Raw genomic sequence first — 21,278 nt, 5'->3', positions numbered from 1 at the left:
GAGTGTTGATGAAACACAGAAATTGCTTCGGGATAGAATACAACAGTCGCCATGCGCACTTTCCTACACGGGAGTAATTCTCAAACAGTCTAGGCTTTGATCGTTACCTGGGAGACCAGTAGTAGTTTCCGATGCAAATAAGGTGCATTCTGTAACCTGTGGACCTTCAAAGTTTTGATGAAACACAGAAATTGCATCGGGATTGAATACAACAGTCACCATGCGCACTTTCCTCTCTGGGAGTAATGTCTCAAACAGCCGACGCTTTGATCGTTTCCTGGAAGAACAGTAGTAGTTACCGATGCAAATATGGAGGCATTCTGTAATCTGTGGACTATCTGAGTGTTGTTGAAACTTAGAAATTGCATCGGGATTGAATACAAGTGTCACCATGCGCACTTTCCTCCATGGGAGGAATGTCTCAAACAGTCTACGCTTTGACCGTTTCCTTGAAGACCAGTAGTAGTTATCGATGCACATCTGGAGGCATTCTGTAATCTGTGGACTATCACAGTGTTGATGAAACACAGAAATTGCATCGCGATTAATTACAACCGTCACCATGAGCACTTTCCTCCATGGGAGCAATGTCTCAAACAGTCTACGTTTTGATCGTTCCCTGGAAAACCAGTAGTAGTCTCCGATGCAGATCTGGAGGCATTTTGTAATCTGCGGACCATCAAAGTGTTGATGAAACACAGAAATTGCATCGGGATTGAGTACAACAGTCACCATGCGCACTTTCCTCCATGTTAGTAAAGTCTCAAACAGTCTACCCTTTGATCATTCCCTGGAAGACCAATGTTAGTTTATGATGCACATCTGGAGGCATTCTGTAATCTGTGGACTATCAGAGTGTTGATGAAACACAGAAATTGAATGGGGATTGAATACAACAGCCACAATGCGCACTTTCCTCCATGCGAGTAATGTCTCAAACAGTCTACCCTTTGATCGTTCCCTGGGAGACCAGTAGCAGTTTCCGATGCACATCTGGAGGAATTTTGTAATCTGTGGACTATCAGAGTGTGGATGAAACACTAAAATTGAATCGGGATTGAATACAACAGTAACCATGCGAACTTTCCTCCATGGTAGTAATGTCTCGAAGAGTTTACGCTTTGATCTTTCCCTGGAAGACCAGTAGTAGATTACGATGCACATCTGGAGGCATTCTGTAATCTGCGGACTATCAGACTGTTGATGAAACACACAAATTGCATCGGGAGTGAATACAACAGTCACCATTAGCACTTTCCCCCATGAGAGTATTTCTCAAACCGTCTACGTTTTGATCGTTCCCAGGAAGACCTGTAGTAGTTTCCGATGCACATCTGGAGACAATCTGTAATCTGTGGACCTTCAAAGTGTTGATGAAACACAGAAATTGCCTCGGGATTGAATAAAACAGTCAGCATGCGCACTTTCCTCTATGGGAGTAATGTCTCAAACAGCCGACGATTTGATCGTTTCCTAGAAGAACAGTAGTAGTTACCGATGCAAATATGGAGGCTTTCTCTAATCTGTGGACTATCAGACTGCTGATGAAACACAGAAATTGCATCGGGATTGAATACAACACTCACCATCCGCATTTTCCTCCATGGGAGTAATATCTGAAACAGTCTACGCTTTGATCGTTCCCTGGTAGACCAGTAGTAATTTCCGATGCACATCTAAAGGCATTCTGTAATCTGTGGACTATCAGAGTGTTGATGAAACACAGAAATTCCATCGGGATTGATTACAACAGTCGCCATGCGCACTTTCCTCCATGGGAGGAATGTCTCAAACAGTCTACGCTTTGATCGTTCCCTGGAAGACCAGTAGTAGTTTCCGATGCACATCTGGTGGCATTCTGTAACCTGTGGACTATCAGAGTGTTGATGAAACACAGAAATTGCAACGGGGTAGAATACAACGATCACCATGCGCACTTTCCTCCACGGGAGTAATGTTTCAAACAGTCTACGCTTTGATCGTTACCTGGAAGACCAGTAGCAGTTTCCGATGCACGTCTGGTGGCATTCTGTAATCTGTGGACTATCAGAGTGTTGATGAAACACAGAAATTGCATCGGAATTGAATACAACAGTCAGCATGTGCACTTTCCTCCATGGGAGTAATGTCTCAAAGTGTCTACGCTTTGATCGTTCCCTGGAAGACCAGTAGTAGTTTCCGATGCACATCTGGTGGCATTCTGTAATCTGTGGACTATCAGAGTGTTGATGAGTTACAGAAATTGCATCGGGATTGAATACAACAGTCACCATGCGCACATTCCTCTACGGGAGGTATGTCTCGAACAGTCTACGCTTTGATCGCTCCCTGGAAGACCAGTAGTAGTTTGCGATGCACATCTGGAGGCATTCTGTAATCTGTGGACTATTAGAGTGTTGATGAAACACAGAAATTGCATCGGGATTGAATGCAACAGTCACCATCAGCACTTTCCTCCATGGGAGTAATGTATGAAACAGTCTATGCTTTGATCGTTTTCTTGAAGACCAGTAGTAATTTCCGATGCACATCTGGTGGCATTCTGTAATCTGTGGACTATCAGAGTGTTGATGAAACACAGAAATTTCATCGGGATTGAATACAACAGTTACCATGCCTACATTCCTCCATGGGAGTAATTCTCAAACAGTCTACGTGTTGATCGTTGCCAGGAAGACCAGTAGTAGTTTCCGATGCACATCTGGAGACAATCTGTAATCTGTGGACCTTCAAAGTGTTGATGAAACACAGAAATTGCCTTGGGATTGAATAAAACAGTCTGCATGCGCACTTTCCTCTATGGGAGTAATGTCTCAAACAGCTGACGCTTTGATCGTTTCCTGGAAGAACAGTAGTAGTTACCGAGGCAAATATGGAGGCATTCTGTAATCTGTGGACTATCTGAGTGTTGTTGAAACACAGAAATTGCATCGGGATTGAATACAAGTGTCACCATGCGCGCTTTCCTCCATGGGATTAATGTCTCAAACAGTCTACGCTTTGACCGTTTCCTTGAAGACCAGTAGTAGTTATCGATGCACATCTGGAGGCATTCTGTAATCTGTGGACTATCACAGTGTTGATGAAAGACACAAATTGCATCGCGATTGAATACAACAGTCACCATGCGCACTTTCCTCCATGGGAGCAATGTCTCAAACAGTCTACGTTTTGATCGTTCCCTGGAAAACCAGTAGTAGTTTCCGATGCAGATCTGGAGGCATTATGTAATCTGTGGACCTTCAGAGTGTTGATGAAACACAGAAATTGCATCGGAATTGAATACAACAGTCACCATGCGCACTTTCCTCCATGTTGGTAAAGTCTCAAACAGTCTACGCTTTGATCATTCCCTGGAAGCCAGTGTTAGTTTGTGATGCACATCTGGAGGCATTCTGTAATCTGTGGACTATCAGAGTGTTAATGAAACACAGAAATTGAATCGGGATTGTTATACAACAGCCACAATGCGCACATTCATCCATGGGAGTAATGTCTCAAATTGTCTACCCTTTGATCGTTCCCTGGAAGACCAGTAGTAGTTTCCGATGCACATCAGGAGGAATTTTGTAATCTGTGGACTATCAGAGTGTTGATGACACACTAGAATTGCATCGGGATTGAATACAACAGTAACCATGCGAACTTTCCTCCATGGTAGTAATGTCTGGATGAGTTTACGCTTTGGTCGTTCCCTGGAAGACCAGTAGTTGTTACCGATGCACATTTGGAGGCATTCCGTAATCTGTGGACTATCAGAGTGTTGATGAAACACTGAAATAGCATCGGGTTTGAATAAAACAGTCACCATGCGCACTTTCCTCCATGGGAGTAATGTCTCTAACTGTCTACGCTTTGATCATTCCCTGGAAGACCAGTAGTAGTTTCCGATGCACATCTGGAGGCATTCTGTAACCTGTGGACTACCTCAGTGTTGATGAAACACATAAATTGCATCGGGATTGAATACAACAGGCACCATGCGCACTTTCCTCCATGGGAAGAATGTCTCAAACAGTCTACGCTTTGATCGTTCCCTTGAAGACCAGTAGTAGTTACCGATGCACATCTGGAGGCATTCTCTAATCTGTGGACTATCAGAGTGTTGATGAAACACAGAAATTTCATCGGGATTGAATACAACAGTCACCATGCGCACTTTCCTCCATGGGAGCAATGTCTCTAACAGTATACGCTTTGATCGTTCCCTGGAAGGCCAGTAGTAGTTTCCGATGCACATCTAAAGGCATTCTGTTATCTGTGGTCTATCAGAGTGTTGATGAAACACAGAAAATGCATCGGGATTGAATACAACAGTCACAATGCGCACTTTCCTCCATGGGAGTAATGTCTCAAACAGTCTAAGCTTTGATCGTTACCTGGAAGACGAGTAGTAGATTCCGCTGCACGTCTGGTGGCATTCTGTATTCAGTGGACTATGAGAGTGTTGATGAAACACAGAAATTGCATCGGAATTGAATACAACAGTCACCATGTGCACTTTCCTCCATGGGAGTAATGTCTCAAACAGTCTACGCTTTGATCGTTCCCTTGAAGACCAGTAGTAGTTTCCGATGCACATCTGGTGGCATTCTGTAATCTGTGGACTATCAGTGTGTTGATGAAACACAGAAATTGCATCGGGATTGAATACAACAGTCACCTTGCGCACATTCCTCCACTGGAGGTATGTCTCAAAAAGTCTACCCTTTGATCGTTAACTGGAAAACCAGAAGTAGATTCCGATGCACATAAAGTGGCATTATGTAATCTGTGGACCTTCAAAAATTTGATGAAACACATAAATAGCATCGTGATTGAATACATCAGTTACCATGCCTACTTTCCTACATGGGAGTAATTCTCAAACAGTCTACGTTTTGATCGTTCCCAGGAAGACCAGTAGTAGTTTCCGATGCACATCTGGAGGCATTCTGTATCTGTGGACTATCAGAGTGTTGATGAAACACAGAAATTGCATCGGGATTGAATACAACAGTCACCATCCGCACTTTCCTCCATGGGAGTAATGTATGAAACAGTCTATGCTTTGATCGTTCCCTTGAAGACCAGTAGTAATTTCCGATGCACATCTGGTGGCATTCTGTAATCTGTGGACTATCAGAGTGTTGATGAAACACAGAAATTTCATCGGGATTGAATACAACGGTTACCATGCCTACATTCCTCCATGGGAGTAATTCTCAAACAGTCTACGTGTTGTTCGTTCCCAGGAAGACCAGTAGTAGTTTCCGATGCACATCTGGAGACAATCTGTAATCTGTGGACCTTCAAAGTGTTGATGAAACACAGAAATTGCCTCGGGATTGAATAAAACAGTCTGCATGCGCACTTTCCTCTATGGGAGTAATGTCTCAAACAGCTGACGCTTTGATCGTTTCCTGGAAGAACAGTAGTAGTTACCGATGCAAATATGGAGGCATTCTGTAATCTGTGGACTATCTGAGTGTTGTTGAAACACAGAAATTGCATCGGGATTGAATACAAGTGTCACCATGCGCGCTTTCCTCCATGGGATTAATGTCTCAAACAGTCTACGCTTTGACCGTTTCCTTGAAGACCAGTAGTAGTTATCGATGCACATCTGGAGGCATTCTGTAATCTGTGGACTATCACAGTGTTGATGAAAGACGGAAATTGCATCGCGATTGAATACAACAGTTACCATGCGCACTTTCCTCCATGGGAGCAATGTCTCAAACAGTCTACGTTTTGATCGTTGCCTGGAAAACCAGTAGTAGTTTCCGATGCAGATCTGGAGGCATTATGTAATCTGTGGACCTTCAAAGTGTTGATGAAACACAGAAATTGCATCGGGATTGAATACAACAGTCACCATGCGCACTTTCCTCCATGTTAGTAAAGTATCAAACAGTCAGCGCTTTGATCATTCCCTGGAAGACCAGTGTTAGTTTGTGATGCACATCTGGAGGCATTCAGTAATCTGTGGACTATCAGAGTGTTGATGAAACACAGAAATTGAATCGGGATTGTTATACAACAGCCACAATGCGCACTTTCCTCCATGGGAGTAATGTCTCAAACTGTCTACCCTTTGATCGTTCCCTGGAAGACCAGTAGTAGTTTCCGATGCACATCTGGAGGAATTTTGTAATCTGTGGACTATCACAGTGTGGATGAAACACTAAAATTGCATCGGGATTGAATACAACAGTAACCATGCGAACTTTCCTCCATGGTAGTAATGTCTCGATGTGTTTACGCTTTGATCGTTCCCTGGAAGACCAGTAGTAGATTATGATGCACATCTGGAAGCATTCTGTAATCTGCGGACTATCAGACTGTTGATGAAACACATAAATTGCATCGGGAGTGAATACAACAGTCACCATCCGCACTTTTCTCCATGAGAGTAATTCTCAAACCGTCCACGTTTTCATCGTTCCCAGGAAGACCAGTAGTAGTTTCCGATGCACATCTGGAGACAATCTGTAATCTGTGGACCTTCAAAGTGATGATGAAACACAGAAATTGCCTCGGGATTGAATACAACAGTCAGCATGCGCACTTTCCTCCATGGGAGTAATGTCTCAAAGAGTCTACGCTTTGGTCGTTCCCTGGAAGACCAGTAGTTGTTACCGATGCACATCTGGAGGCATTCCGTAATCTGTGGACTATCAGAATGTTGATGAAACACAGAAATTGCATCGGGTTTGAATAAAACAGTCACCATGCGCACTTTCCTCCATGGGAGTAATGTCTCTAACAGTCTACGCTTTGATCATTCCCTGGAAGACCAGTAGTAGTTTCCGATGCACGTCTGGAGGCATTCTGTAATCTGTGGACTATCTCAGTGTTGATGAAACACATAAATTGCATCGGGATTGAATACAACAGGCACCATGCGCACTTTCCTCCATGGGAAGAATGTCTCAAACAGTCTACGCTTTGATCGTTCCCTTGAAGACCAGTAGTAGTTACCGATGCACATCTGGAGGCATTCTCTTATCTGTGGACTATCAGAGTGTTGATGAAACACAGAAATTTCATCGGTATTGAATACAACAGTCACCATGCGCACTTTCCTCCATGGGAGCAATGTCTCAAACAGGCTACGCTTTGATCGTTCCCTGTAAGGCCAGTAGTAGTTTCCGATGCACATCTAAAGGCATTCTGTAATCTGTGGACTATCAGAGTGTTGATGAAACACAGAAAATGCATCGGGATTGAATACAACAGTCACCATGCGCACTTTCCTCCATGGGAGTAATGTCTCAAACAGTCTAAGCTTTGATCGTTACCTGGAAGACGAGTAGTAGATTCTGCTGCACATCTGGAGGCATTCTGTATCTGTGGACTATCAGAGTGTTGATGAAACACAGAAATTGCATCGGGATTGAATACAACAGTCACCATCCGCACTTTCCTCCATGGGAGTAATGTATGAAACAGTCTATGCTTTGATCGTTCCCTTGAAGACCAGTAGTAATTTCCGATGCACATCTGGTGGCATTCTGTAATCTGTGGACTATCAGAGTGTTGATGAAACACAGAAATTTCATCGGGATTGAATACAACGGTTACCATGCCTACATTCCTCCATGGGAGTAATTCTCAAACAGTCTACGTGTTGTTCGTTCCCAGGAAGACCAGTAGTAGTTTCCGATGCACATCTGGAGACAATCTGTAATCTGTGGACCTTCAAAGTGTTGATGAAACACAGAAATTGCCTCGGGATTGAATAAAACAGTCTGCATGCGCACTTTCCTCTATGGGAGTAATGTCTCAAACAGCTGACGCTTTGATCGTTTCCTGGAAGAACAGTAGTAGTTACCGATGCAAATATGGAGGCATTCTGTAATCTGTGGACTATCTGAGTGTTGTTGAAACACAGAAATTGCATCGGGATTGAATACAAGTGTCACCATGCGCGCTTTCCTCCATGGGATTAATGTCTAAAACAGTCTACGCTTTGACCGTTTCCTTGAAGACCAGTAGTAGTTATCGATGAACATCTGGAGGCATTCTGTAATCTGTGGGCTATCACAGTGTTGATGAAAGACAGAAATTGCATCGCGATTGAATACAACAGTTACCATGCGCACTTTCCTCCATGGGAGCAATGTCTCAAACAGTCTACGTTTTGATCGTTCCCTGGAAAACCAGTAGTAGTTTCCGATGCAGATCTGGAGGCATTATGTAATCTGTGGACCTTCAAAGTGTTGATGAAACACAGAAATTGCATCGGGATTGAATACAACAGTCACCATGCGCACTTTCCTCCATGTTAGTAAAGTATCAAACAGTCAACGCTTTGATCATTCCCTGGAAGACCAGTGTTAGTTTGTGATGCACATCTGGAGGAATTCAGTAATCTGTGGACTATCAGAGTGTTGATGAAACACAGAAATTGAATCGGGATTGTTATACAACAGCCACAAGGCGCACTTTCCTCCATGGGAGTAATGTCTCAAACTGTCTACCCTTTGATCGTTCCCTGGAAGACCAGTAGTAGTTTCCGATGCACATCTGGAGGAATTTTGTAATCTGTGGACTATCACAGTGTGGATGAAACACTAAAATTGCATCGGGATTGAATACAACAGTAACCATGCGAACTTTCCTCCATGGTAGTAATGTCTCGATGTGTTTACGCTTTGATCGTTCCCTGGAAGACCAGTAGTAGATTACGATGCACATCTGGAAGCATTCTGTAGTCTGCGGACTATCAGACTGTTGATGAAACACATAAATTGCATCGGGAGTGAATACAACAGTCACCATCCGCACTTTTCTCCATGAGAGTAATTCTCAAACCGTCCACGTTTTGATCGTTCCCAGGAAGACCAGTAGTAGTTTCCGATGCACATCTGGAGACAATCTGTAATCTGTGGACCTTCAAAGTGATGATGAAACACAGAAATTGCCTCGGGATTGAATACAACAGTCAGCATGCGCACTTTCCTCCATGGGAGTAATGTCTCAAAGAGTCTACGCTTTGGTCGTTCCCTGGAAGACCAGTAGTTGTTACCGATGCACATCTGGAGGCATTCCGTAATCTGTGGACTATCAGAATGTTGATGAAACACAGAAATTGCATCGGGTTTGAATAAAACAGTCACCATGCGCACTTTCCTCCATGGGAGTAATGTCTCTAACAGTCTACGCTTTGATCATTCCCTGGAAGACCAGTAGTAGTTTCCGATGCACGTCTGGAGGCATTCTGTAATCTGTGGACTATCTCAGTGTTGATGAAACACATAAATTGCATCGGGATTGAATACAACAGGCACCATGCGCACTTTCCTCCATGGGAAGAATGTCTCAAACAGTCTACGCTTTGATCGTTCCCTTGAAGACCAGTAGTAGTTACCGATGCACATCTGGAGGCATTCTCTAATCTGTGGACTATCAGAGTGTTGATGAAACACAGAAATTTCATCGGTATTGAATACAACAGTCACCATGCGCACTTTCCTCCATGGGAGCAATGTCTCAAACAGGCTACGCTTTGATCGTTACCTGGAAGACGAGTAGTAGATTCTGCTGCACGTCTGGTGGCATTCTGTATTCTGTGGACTATGAGAGTGTTGATGAAACACAGAAATTGCATCGGAATTGAATACAACAGTCACCATCCGCACTTTCCTCCATGGGAGTAATGTATGAAACAGTCTATGCTTTGATCGTTCCCTTGAAGACCAGTAGTAATTTCCGATGCACATCTGGTGGCATTCTGTAATCTGTGGACTATCAGAGTGTTGATGAAACACAGAAATTTCATCGGGATTGAATACAACGGTTACCATGCCTACATTCCTCCATGGGAGTAATTCTCAAACAGTCTACGTGTTGTTCGTTCCCAGGAAGACCAGTAGTAGTTTCCGATGCACATCTGGAGACAATCTGTAATCTGTGGACCTTCAAAGTGTTGATGAAAAACAGAAATTGCCTCGGGATTGAATAAAACAGTCTGCATGCGCTCTTTCCTCTATGGGAGTAATGTCTCAAACAGCTGACGCTTTGATCGTTACCTGGAAGAACAGTAGTAGTTACCGATGCAAATATGGAGGCATTCTGTAATCTGTGGACTATCTGAGTGTTGTTGAAACACAGAAATTGCATCGGGATTGAATACAAGTGTCACCATGCGCGCTTTCCTCCATGGGATTAATGTCTCAAACAGTCTACGCTTTGACCGTTTCCTTGAAGACCAGTAGTAGTTATCGATGCACATCTGGAGGCATTCTGTAATCTGTGGACTATCACAGTGTTGATGAAAGACAGAAATTGCATCGCGATTGAATACAACAGTCACCATGCGCACTTTCCTCCATGGGAGCAATGTCTCAAACAGTCTACGTTTTGATCGTTCCCTGGAAAACCAGTAGTAGTTTCCGATGCAGATCTGGAGGCATTATGTAATCTGTGGACCTTCAAAGTGTTGATGAAACACAGAAATAGCATCGGGATTGAATACAACAGTCACCATGCGCACTTTCCTCCATGTTAGTAAAGTATCAAACAGTCAACGCTTTGATCATTCCCTGGAAGACCAGTGTTAGTTTGTGATGCACATCTGGAGGCATTCTGTAATCTGTGGACTATCAGAGTGTTGATGAAACACAGAAATTGAATCGGGAGTGTTATACAACAGCCACAATGCGCACTTTCCTCCATGGGAGTAATGTCTCAAACTGTCTACCCTTTGATCGTTCCCTGGAAGACCAGTAGTAGTTTCCGATGCACATCTGGAGGAATTTTGTAATCTGTGGACTATCACAGTGTGGATGAAACACTAAAATTGCATCGGGATTGAATACAACAGTAACCATGCGAACTTTCCTCCATGGTAGTAATGTCTCGATGTGTTTACGCTTTGATCGTTCCCTGGAAGAACAGTAGTAGATTACGATGCACATCTGGAAGAATTCTGTAATCTGCGGACTATCAGACTGTTGATGAAACACATAATTGCATCGGGAGTGAATACAACAGTCACCATCCGCACTTTTCTCCATGAGAGTAATTCTCAAACCGTCCACGTTTTGATCGTTCCCAGGAAGACCAGTAGTAGTTTCCGATGCACATCTGGAGACAATCTGTAATCTGTGGACCTTCAAAGTGATGATGAAACACAGAAATTGCTCGGGATTGAATACAACAGTCAGCATGCGCACTTTCCTCCATGGGAGTAATGTCTCAAAGAGTCTACGCTTTGGTCGTTCCCTGGAAGACCAGTAGTTGTTACCGATGCACATCTGGAGGCATTCTCTAATCTGTGGACTATCAGAGTGTTGATGAAACACAGAAATTTCATCGGTATTGAATACAACAGTCACCATGCGCACTTTCCTCCATGGGAGCAATGTCTCAAACAGGCTACGCTTTGATCGTTCCCTGTAAGGCCAGTAGTAGTTTCCGATGCACATCTAAAGGCATTCTGTAATCTGTGGACTATCAGAGTGTTGATGAAACACAGAAAATGCATCGGGATTGAATACAACAGTCACCATGCGCACTTTCCTCCATGGGAGTAATGTCTCAAACAGTCTAAGCTTTGATCGTTACCTGGAAGACGAGTAGTAGATTCCGCTGCACGTCTGGTGGCATTATGTATTCTGTGGACTATGAGAGTGTTGATGAAACACAGAAATTGCATCGGAATTGAATACAACAGTCACCATGTGCACTTTCCTCCATGGGAGTAATGTCTCAAACAGTCTACGCTTTGATCGTTCCCTGGAAGACCAGTAGTAGTTTCCGATGCACATCTGGTGGCATTCTGTAATCTGTGGACTATCAGTGTGTTGATGAAACACAGAAATTGCATCGGGATTGAATACAACAGTCACCATGTGCACTTTCCTCCATGGGAGTAATGTCTCAAACAGTCTACGCTTTGATCGTTCCCTGGAAGACCAGTAGTAGTTTCCGATGCACATCTGGTGGCATTCTGTAATCTGTGGACTATCAGTGTGTTGATGAAACACAGAAATTGCATCGGGATTGAATACAACAGTCACCTTGCGCACTTTCCTCCATGTTAGTAAAGTATCAAACAGTCAACGCTTTGATCATTCCCTGGAAGACCAGTGTTAGTTTGTGATGCACATCTGGAGGCATTCTGTAATCTGTGGACTATCTGAGTGTTGTTGAAACACAGAAATTGCATCGGGATTGAATACAAGTGTCACCATGCGCCCTTTCCTCCATGGGGTTAATGTCTCAAACAGTCTACGCTTTGACCGTTTCCTTGAAGACCAGTAGTAGTTATCGATGCACATCTGGAGGCATTCTGTAATCTGTGGACTATCACAGTGTTGATGAAAGACAGAAATTGCATCGCGATTGAATACAACAGTCACCATGCGCACTTTCCTCCATGGGAGCAATGTCTCAAACAGTCTACGTTTTGATCGTTCCCTGGAAAACCAGTAGTAGTTTCCGATGCAGATCTGGAGGCATTATGTAATCTGTGGACCTTCAAAGTGTTGATGAAACACAGAAATTGCATCGGGTTTGAATACAACAGTCACCATGCGCACTTTCGTCCATGTTAGTAAAGTATCAAACAGTCAACGCTTTGATCATTCCCTGGAAGACCAGTGTTAGTTTGTGATGCACATCTGGAGGCATTCTGTAATCTGTGGACTATCAGAGTGTTGATGAAACACAGAAATTGAATGGGGATTGTTATACAACAGCCACAATGCGCACTTTCCTCCATGGGAGTAATGTCTCAAACTGTCTACCATTTCATCGTTCCCTGGAAGACCAGTAGTAGTTTCCGATGCACATCTGGAGGAATTTTGTAATCTGTGGACAATCACTGTGTTGATGAAACACTAAAATTGCATCGGGATTGAATACAACAGTAACCATGCGAACTTTCCTCCATGGTAGTAATGTCTCGATGTGTTTACGCTTTGATCGTTCCCTGGAAGACCAGTAGTACATTACGATGCACATCTGGAAGCATTCTGTAATCTGTGGACTATCAGAGTGTTGATGAAACACAGAAATTTCATCGGTATTGAATACAACAGTCACCATGCGCACTTTCCTCCATGGGAGCAATGTCTCAAACAGGCTACGCTTTGATCGTTCCCTGGAAGGCCAGTAGTAGTTTCCGATGCACATCTAAAGGCATTCTGTAATCTGTGGACTATCAGAGTGTTGATGAAACACAGAAAATGCATCGGGATTGAATACAACAGTCACCATGCGCACTTTCCTCCATGGGAGTAATGTCTCAAACAGTCTAAGCTTTGATCGTTACCTGGAAGACGAGTAGTAGATTCCGCTGCACGTCTGGTGGCATTCTGTATTCTGTGTACTATGAGAGTGTTGATGAAACACAGAAATTGCATCGGGTTTGAATAAAACAGTCACCATGCGCACTTTTCCTCCATGGGAGTAATGTCTCTAATAGTCTACGCTTTGATCATTCCCTGGAAGACCAGTAGTAGTTTCCGATGCACGTCTGGAGGCATTCTGTAATCTGTGGACTATCTCAGTGTTGATGAAACACATAAATTGCATCGGGATTTTATACAACAGGCACCATGCGCACTTTCCTCCATGGGAAGAATGTCTCAAACAGTCTACGCTTTGATCGTTCCCTTGAAGACCAGTAGTAGTTACCGATGCACATCTGGAGGCATTCTCTAATCTGTGGACTATCAGAGTGTTGATGAAACACAGAAATATCATCGAAATTGAATACAACAGTCACCATGCGCACTTTCCTCCATGGGAGCAATGTCTCAAACAGGCTACGCTTTGATCGTTCCCTGTAAGGCCAGTAGTAGTTTCCGATGCACATCTAAAGGCATTCTGTAATCTGTGGACTATCAGAGTGTTGATGAAACACAGAAAATGCATCGGGATTGAATACAACAGTCACCATGCGCACTTTCCTCCATGGGAGTAATGTCTCAAAGAGTCTAAGCTTTGATCGTTACCTGGAAGACGAGTAGTAGATTCCGCTGCACGTCTGGTGGCATTCTGTATTCTGTGGACTATGAGAGTGTTGATGAAACACAGAAATTGCATCGGAATTGAATACAACAGTCACCAAGTGCACTTTCCTCCATGGGAGTAATGTCTCAAACAGTCTACGCTTTGATCGTTCCCTGGAAGACCAGTAGTAGTTTCCGATGCACATCTGGTGGCATTCTGTAATCTGTGGACTATCAGTGTGTTGATGAAACACAGAAATTGCATCGGGATTGAATACAACAGTCACCATGTGCACTTTCCTCCATGGGAGTAATGTCTCAAACAGTCTACGCTTTGATCGTTCCCTGGAAGACCAGTAGTAGTTTCCGATGCACATCTGGTGGCATTCTCTAATCTGTGGACTATCAGTGTGTTGATGAAACACAGAAATTGCATCGGGATTGAATACAACAGTCACCTTGCGCACTTTCCTCCATGTTAGTAAAGTATCATACAGTCAACGCTTTGATCATTCCCTGGAAGACCAGTGTTAGTTTGTGATGCACATCTGGAGGCATTCTGTAATCTGTGGACTATCTGAGTGTTGTTGAAACACAGAAATTGCATCGGGATTGAATACAAGTGTCACCATGCGCGCTTTCCTCCATGGGATTAATGTCTCAAACAGTCTACGCTTTGACCGTTTCCTTGAAGACCAGTAGTAGTTATCGATGCACATCTGGAGGCATTCTGTAATCTGTGGACTATCACAGTGTTGATGAAACACAGAAAATGCATCGGGATTGAATACAACAGTCACCATGCGCACTTTCCTCCATGGGAGTAATGTCTCAAACAGTCTACGCTTTGATCGTTCCCTGGAAGACCAGTAGTAGTTTCCGATGCACATCTGGTGGCATTCTGTAATCTGTGGACTATCAGTGTGTTGATGAAACACAGAAATTGCATCGCGATTGAATACAACAGTCACCATGCGCACTTTCCTCCATGGGAGCAATGTCTCAAACAGTCTACGTTTTGATCGTTCCCTGGAAAACCAGTAGTAGTTTCCGATGCAGATCTGGAGGCATTATGTAATCTGTGGACCTTCAAAGTGTTGATGAAACACAGAAATTGCATCGGGATTGAATACAACAGTCACCATTCGCACTTTCCTCCAAGTTAGTAAAGTATCAAACAGTCAACGCTTTGATCATTCCCTGGAAGACCAGTGTTAGTTTGTGATGCACATCTGGAGGCATTCTGTAATCTGTGGACTATCAGAGTGTTGATGAAACACAGAAATTGAATCGGGATTGTTATACAACAGCCACAATGCGCACTTTCCTCCATGGGAGTAATGTCTCAAACTGTCTACCCTTTGGTCGTTCCCTGGAAGACCAGTAGTAGTTTCCGATGCACATCTGGAGGAATTTTGTAATCTGTGGATAATCACAGTGTTGATGAAACACTAAAATTGCATCGGGATTGAATACAACAGTAACCATGCGAAATTTCCTCCATGGTAGTAATGTCTCGATGTGTTTACGCTTTGATCGTTCCCTGGAAGACCAGTAGTAGATTACGATGCACATCTGGAAGCATTCTGTAATCTGTGGACTATCAGAGTGTTGATGAAACACAGAAATTTCATCGGTATTCAATACAACAGTCATCATGCGCACTTTCCTCCATGGGAGCAATGTCTCAAACAGGCTACGCTTTGATCGTTCCCTGGAAGGCCAGAAGTAGTTTCCGATGCAAATCTAAAGGCATTCTGTAATCTGTGGACTATCAGAGTGTTGATGAAACACAGAAAATGCATCGGGATTGAATACAACAGTCACCATGCGCACTTTCCTCCATGGGAGTAATGTCTCAAACAGTCTAAGCTTTGATCCTTACCTGGAAGACGAGTAGTAGATTCCGCTGCACGTCTGGTGGCATTCTGTATTCTGTGGACTATGAGAGTGTTGATGAAACACAGAAATTGCATCGGAATTGAATACAACAGTCACCATGTGCACTTTCCTCCATGGGAGTAATGTCTCAAACAGTCTACGCTTTGATCGTTCCCTGGAAGACCAGTAGTAGTTTCCGATGCACATCTGGTGGCATTCTGTAATCTGTGGACTATCAGTGTGTTGATGAAACTCAGAAATTGCATCGGGATTGAATACAACAGTCACCTTGCGCACTTTCCTCCATGGGAGCAATGTCTCAAACAGTCTACGTTTTGATCGTTCCCTGGAAAACCAGTAGTAGTTTCCGATGCAGATCTGGAGGCATTATGTAATCTGTGGACCTTCAAAGTGTTGTTGAAACACAGAAATTGCATCGGGATTGAATACAACAATCACCATGCGCACTTTCCTCAAAGGGAGTAATTCTCAAACAGTCTACGCTTTGATCGTTCCCTGGAAGACCAGTAGTAGTTTCCGATGCACATCTGGTGGCATTCTGTAATCTGTGGACTATCAGAGTGTTGATGAAACACAGAGATTGCATCGGGATTGAATACAACAGTCACAATCCGCACTTTCCTCCATGGGAGTAATGTGTGAAACAGTCTATGCTTTGATCGTTACCTTGAAGACCAGTAGTAATTTCCGATGCACATCTGGTGGCATTCTGTAATCTGTGGACTATCAGAGTGTTGATGAAACAGAGAAATTTCATCGGGATTGAATACAACAGTCGCCATGTGCACTTTCCTCCATGGGAGAAATGTCACAAACAGTCTACGCTTTGATCGTTCCCTGGAAGACCAGTAGTAGTTTCCGACGCACATCTGGTGGCTTTCTGTAACCTTTGGACTATCGGTGTGTTGATGAAACACAGAAATTGCATCGGGTTGTATACAACAGTCACCATGCGCACTTTCCTCCATGGGAGTAATGTCTCAAACAGTCTACGCTTTGATCGTTACCTGGAAGACTAGTAGTAGCTTCCGATGCTCGTCTGGTGGCATTCTGTAATCTGTCTAATATCAGAGTGTTGATGAAACACAGAAATTGCATCGGAATTGAATACAATAGTCACCATGTGCACTTTCCTCCATGGGAGTAATGTCTCAAACACTCTACGATTGGATCGTTCCCTGGAAGACCAGTAGTAGATTCCGATGCACATCTCGTAGCATTCTGTAATCTGTGGACTATCAGAGTGTTGATGAAACACAGAAATAGCATCGGGATTGAATACAACAGTAACCTTGCGCACTTTCCTCCACGGGAGGTCTGTCTCAAACAGTCTACCCTTTGATCGTTAACTGGAAAACCAGAAGTAGTTTCCGATGCACATAAAGTGACATTCTGTAATCTGTGGACCTTCAAAGTTTTGACGAAACACAGAAATTACATCGGGATTGAATACAACAGTTACCATGCCTACATCGCTCCATGGGAGGAATTCTCAAACAGTCTACGTTTTTATCGTTCCCAGGAACACCAGTAGTAGTTTACGATGCACATCTGGAGACAATCTGTAATATGTGTACCTTCAAAGTGTTGATAAAACACAGAAATTGCCTCGGGATTGAATACAACAGTCAGCATGCGCACTTTCCTCTATGGGAGTAATGTCTCAAACAGCCGACGCTTTGATCGTTCCCTGGAAGAACAGTAGTAGTTACCGATACACATATGGAGGCAATCTGTAATCTATGGACTATCAGAGTGTTGATGACACACAGAAATTGCATCGGGATTGAATACAACAATCACCATGCGCACTTTCCTCCATGGGAGCAATGTCTCAAACAGGCTACGCTTTGATCGTTCCCTGTAAGGCCAGTAGTAGTTTCCGATGCACATCTAAAGGCATTCTGTAATCTGTGGACTATCAGAGTGTTGATGAAACACAGAAAATGCATCGGGATTGAATACAACAGTCACCATGCGCACTTTCCTCCATGGGAGTAATGTCTCAAAGAGTCTAAGCTTTGATCGTTACCTGGAAGACGAGTAGTAGATTCCGCTGCACGTCTGGTGGCATTCTGTATTCTGTGGACTATGAGAGTGTTGATGAAACACAGAAATTGCATCGGAATTGAATACAACAGTCACCAAGTGCACTTTCCTCCATGCGAGTAATGTCTCAAACAGTCTACGCTTTGATCGTTCCCTGGAAGACCAGTAGTAGTTTCCGATGCACATCTGGTGGCATTCTGTAATCTGTGGACTATCAGTGTGTTGATGAAACACAGAAATTGCATCGGGATTGAATACAACAGTCACCATGTGCACTTTCCTCCATGGGAGTAATGTCTCAAACAGTCTACGCTTTGATCGTTCCCTGGAAGACCAGTAGTAGTTTTCGATGCACATCTGGTGGCATTCTCTAATCTGTGGACTATCAGTGTGTTGATGAAACACAGAAATTGCATCGGGATTGAATACAACAGTCACCTTGCGCACTTTCCTCCATGTTAGTAAAGTATCAAACAGTCAACGCTTTGATCATTCCCTGGAAGACCAGTGTTAGTTTGTGATGCACATCTGGAGGCATTCTGTAATCTGTGGACTATCTGAGTGTTGGTGAAACACAGAAATTGCATCGGGATTGAATACAAGTGTCACCATGCGCGCTTTCCTCCATGGGATTAATGTCTCAAACAGTCTACGCTTTGACCGTTTCCTTGAAGACCAGTAGTAGTTATCGATGCACATCTGGAGGCATTCTGTAATCTGTGGACTATCACAGTGTTGATGAAACACAGAAAATGCATCGGGATTGAATACAACAGTCACCATGCGCACTTTCCTCCATGGGAGTAATGTCTCAAACAGTCTACGCTTTGATCGTTCCCTGGAAGACCAGTAGTAGTTTCCGATGCACATCTGGTGGCATTCTGTAATCTGTGGACTATCAGTGTGTTGATGAAACACAGAAATTGCATCGCGATTGAATACAACAGTCACCATGCGCACTTTCCTCCATGGGAGCAATGTCTCAAACAGTCTACGTTTTGATCGTTCCCTGGAAAACCAGTAGTAGTTTCCGATGCAGATCTGGAGGCATTATGTAATCTGTGGACCTTCAAAGTGTTGATGAAACACAGAAATTGCATCGGGATTGAATACAACAGTCACCATTCGCACTTTCCTCCAAGTTAGTAAAGTATCAAACAGTCAACGCTTTGATCATTCCCTGGAAGACTAGTGTTAGTTTGTGATGCACATCTGGAGGCATTCTGTAATCTGTGGACTATCAGAGTGTTGATGAAACACAGAAATTGAATCGGGATTGTTATACAACAGCCAGAATGCGCACTTTCCTCCATGGGAGTAATGTCTCAAACTGTCTACCCTTTGATCGTTCCCTGGAAGACCAGTAGTAGTTTCCGATGCACATCTGGAGGAATTTTGTAATCTGTGGATAATCACAGTGTTGATGAAACACTAAAATTGCCTCGGGATTGAATACAACAGTCAGCATGCGCACTTTCCTCTATGGGAGTAATGTCTCAAACAGCCGACGCTTTGATCGTTCCCTGGAAGAACAGTAGTAGTTACCGATACACATATGGAGGCAATCTGTAATCTATGGACTATCAGAGTGTTGATGACACACAGAAATTGCATCGGAATTGAATACAACAATCACCATGCGCACTTTCCTCCATGGGAGCAATGTCTCAAACAGGCTACGCTTTGATCGTTCCCTGTAAGGATAGTAGTAGTTTCCGATGCACATCTAAAGGCATTCTGTAATCTGTGGACTATCAGAGTGTTGATGAAACACAGAAAATGCATCGGGATTGAATACAACAGTCATCATGCGCACTTTCCTCCATGGGAGAAATGTCTCAAAGAGTCTAAGCTTTGATCGTTACCTGGAAGACGAGTAGTAGATTCCGCTGCACGTCTGGTGGCATTCTGTATTCTGTGGACTATGAGAGTGTTGATGAAACACAGAAATTGCATCGGAATTGAATACAACAGTCACCAAGTGCACTTTCCTCCATGGGAGTAATGTCTCAAACAGTCTACGCTTTGATCGTTCCCTGGAAGACCAGTAGTAGTTTCCGATGCACATCTGGTGGCATTCTGTAATCTGTGGACTATCAGTGTGTTGATGAAACACAGAAATTGCATCGGGATTGAATACAACAGTCACCATGTGCACTTTCCTCCATGGGAGTAATGTCTCAAACAGTCTACGCTTTGATCGTTCCCTGGAAGACCAGTAGTAGTTTCCGATGCACATCTGGTGGCATTCTCTAATCTGTGGACTATCAGTGTGTTGATGAAACACAGAAATTGCATCGGGATTGAATACAACAGTCACCTTGCGCACTTTCCTCCATGTTAGTAAAGTATCAAACAGTCAACGCTTTGATCATTCCCTGGAAGACCAGTATTAGTTTGTGATGCACATCTGGAGGCATTCTGTAATCTGTGGACTATCTGAGTGTTGTTGAAACACAGAAATTGCATCGGGATTGAATACAAGTGTCACCATGCGCGCTTTCCTCCATGGGATTAATGTCTCAAACAGTCTACGCTTTGACCGTTTCCTTGAAGACCAGTAGTAGTTATCGATGCACATCTGGAGGCATTCTGTAATCTGTGGACTATCACAGTGTTGATGAAACACAGAAAATGCATCGGGATTGAATACAACAGTCACCATTCGCACTTTCCTCCAAGTTAGTAAAGTATCAAACAGTCAACGCTTTGATCATTCCCTGGAAGACCAGTGGTAGTTTCCGATGCACATCTGGAGGAATTCTGTAATCTGTGGACTATCAGAGTGTTGATGAAACACAGAAATTGCATCGGGATTGAATACAACAATCACCATGCGCACTTTCCTCAAAGGGAGTAATTCTCAAACAGTCTACGCTTTGATCGTTCCCTGGAAGACCAGTAGTAGTTTCCGATGCACATCTGGTGGCATTCTGTAATCTGTGGACTATCAGAGTGTTGATGAAACACAGAGATTGCATCGGGATTGAATACAACAGTCACCATCCGCACTTTCCTCCATGGGAGTAATGTGTGAAACAGCCTATGCTTTGATCGTTCCCTTGAAGACCAGTAGTAATTTCCGATGCACATCTGGTGGCATTCTGTAATCTGTGGACTATCAGAGTGTTGATGAAACAGAGAAATTTCATCGGGATTGAATACAACAGTCGCCATGTGCACTTTCCTCCATGGGAGAAATGTCACAAACAGTCTACGCTTTGATCGTTCCCTGGAAGACCAGTAGTAGTTTCCGACGCACATCTGGTGGCTTTCTGTAACCTGTGGACTATCGGTGTGTTGATGAAACACAGAAATTGCATCGGGTTGTATACAACAGTCACCATGCGCACTTTCCTCCATGGGAGTAATGTCTCAAAC

This window comes from Schistocerca gregaria, chromosome 10 (genome assembly GCF_023897955.1).
Source record: "Schistocerca gregaria isolate iqSchGreg1 chromosome 10, iqSchGreg1.2, whole genome shotgun sequence".
Taxonomy (NCBI): domain Eukaryota; kingdom Metazoa; phylum Arthropoda; class Insecta; order Orthoptera; family Acrididae; genus Schistocerca; species Schistocerca gregaria.
The sequence above is the reverse complement of the archived record's forward strand: the minus strand, read 5'-3'. Positions refer to the sequence as shown.